This window comes from Diachasma alloeum, unplaced genomic scaffold (genome assembly GCF_001412515.2).
Source record: "Diachasma alloeum isolate Michigan unplaced genomic scaffold, Dall2.0 Dall_scaffold_00214, whole genome shotgun sequence".
Taxonomy (NCBI): Eukaryota; Metazoa; Arthropoda; class Insecta; order Hymenoptera; family Braconidae; genus Diachasma; species Diachasma alloeum.
Window position 1 is genome coordinate 1,025,513 of NW_021680379.1, and position 2,809 is coordinate 1,028,321.

Consider the following 2,809-nt stretch of genomic DNA (forward strand, 5'->3'; position numbering starts at 1 on the left):
CCCCCCCGCCGCCTTATCTTTTCGGGCCTTCGTGACGAAAAATAGTATGTGTCATTCGGGCGATAAGCGGCGGTTTTCGAATCGTGTGAGGTTGCAGCATGAGGCGTAGTAGGCCTCCGGCGGCCCTCGTCTCCGACTATACTACGCCTCATGCTGCAAACTTCACACTCATCGAAAACCGCCGCTTATCGCCCTAATGACAATGTACTATGTGGACCTTGTGATGAAAATAACTATTATTTCATTCTCATAAGTTATTGAGCTTTTCTATTCTCATGCGTTGTTGATGCAGGTAATAATAACTGTTTGAATCAAATAAGAAATTATTTGTTAATTAATTTTTTGAATCAAATAAGGAATGCCTTTACGAAATTTGCATTTTTTAGAGTTGAGTAATCAACAAATTTTGTATTTTGGATGAATTTTTTTGTAAAATTTTACAAAAAATTCACCGTATGTGGAATTTATCAATCTATCACGGATTAGTTTTTTAAGAACATCGTAAGAACGGTTTTCTCATAAGATAGAAGAATCGAATTCGGGGAAAATAGAATCCATTACTAGAGTAGAATTGGCACGTGCCTCTGGAGAGAAATTTTTTAGAAAAATTCTAGTACGCGTACTGGAAAAAAATACAATCTACTGGCTGTGAAAAATTTTAGTGCTGTTACGGTAAAATTTCTTGGTATTTTTGGTAAAATTTCTGGGGATTTCTGTGAAATTTTCACAGAAATCGGGAAAAAATTCACGTTTTCTCCAATAAAATTTCTAGTGCCGGCACTGGAATTTTTTCCTGATCGTCACTTTGCACCTCTTTTCTAACCTCTTTTCTAAAAAATTTCTCTCTATGTACCATATTGAGGGGATAAAGCCATTTGGATTAGAAGAAGAAGAACCCCCGTTTGGCCTATGCCTCGCGTGTCAGAAGCCCACATTTAATTATTTATCATCTCTTAAACTGTGTAGTACAGCTAGTTAGTATTTTTTTCAATAACAGAGGACTATTATAAACATTATCTATGAAAAACACTGGGATAATCTCAAGAAAACCGTGTTTTCTACGGATATACCTTAACTCTTGCTTAAAAACCGCGTTACATGACTGATCAAGGCTTGATCCAATTATCACATCACTTTCTGATTAATCCTCAGGCCTAATCTGATCCAGCCTTAACTTGGACCTGACCAAAATTTACACGGGCTATGCATGCAGAAGTGAGAATTGATAAATTATCAAGTTGAACCATAATTAATTAGACAGTCAACATAGAAATTGCCATTTAATTTCTTCGCCGTAATTAAGTCCTTCCAAGATCACCAGTACTGCAAAAGATAAACGAATCAATTTACATGATTCACTATTACCTGCCAGACATTGTCTCCTCGATCCTATGCTGCGATTTCAGACCCTCCGCTTGCATCTGTAGACATAAATTTGGTTTTATTTTTATAGCCATCGGCTCATGAATAATGAATCATCTTATTTATTGATATTCGATTTAATATCTGTTTTAAGGAGTCACCATGGATATTCGTTTTACGTTTTTTTCGGCGAATTGATGATATAAATTAACTCAAAATTTTGTACGCGTAGTATACAGAGTCTTCTCGTATTCTCCGCTGGGATCACTTCTAGTGCATTGGAATTGGTGGATATGTTTGCTGGAGCCGCGGTCTTCACGTGGAACGATGAAAATATAAAACTGTCCGGCGAATCTGCGTAAAACTTGTGGTTCAGAAGGAGTACGGAGACGGACAAAGGAGATTCCTGCAAGACGAATGGCCATAGGTACGAGCACGGAATTTCATTATTATGGGAATTGCATCATCGTGGTATGAGGGAAGGGAATAAAAACTCTTTATACAAATTGAAGACGGGATGCGATGTGTCTGTGTCAAGATTGTTTACTGGTGGAGAGCTGATTTTTTTTCTCATCTGAAATATACTACCAAATTATCCAAATGTCCCCTTGGAGTGAGAAGGCTGGTCTTAAAAATTTATGTAGTTCACTCCGTTGGTCGGTGAAAGGAATGTGAGAAATATGCAGTCATGATTCCTAGAAAACAATGACATCGAGAGCAGGAAAATTACGAATATCGAGTGACTAACGACGATTCCTTCATGCAGTCATTCGCAGTTCCGTCAACGCCTCCAAAAATCCTGTTAAAATTTCGTATATATCCAAGTTTTTTTTATCTAGGTAATCACCACATTATATAGGGTGTCCCATTCCAAACGAGGCAAACCGTTTATTTTTCAATAAATCTTCGACTAAATTGATAAATTGGCAGAAGACCTACACCTGACGCGGCCTGGGTCAAGGGCTGCCAGGGTTCAAGAAAATCTCGTTTCGTAATTCAACTCGACAAAATAATTGGTTCATAGCCCGGGTAGAAATCACGCCGCTCGAGCTCGGCTCGGAACCCGTATCCCAGCTAGAAATACGCCACTCCGCCCCAGCTTGGGATAAACTCCACGCGCGTCACATGTACCCGAGGTTGAGCCGCGTCACGCGCTCACAGCCCAGCGTTAGACTATTACGCGAAACGCTTCGCCGGGCTTTAGTTGAATGGCCACTGCTCAACCTCAGGTTCATCTCCAATTACTCAATCCCAGTATACTTAACCTCAATAATGATTTGACAGGTCCGATGGCATCGTGATTTGAGCGAAAAAACAATCGAATAAATGTGAAGATGGCATGCTTTTTCAGATGAACAATCACAAGCTCATCAGAAATAACGTGATATTAACTAATCGAATGGGATTAATCTGAAAATACAAGGTAGAACAATTCACTGAAACGTAG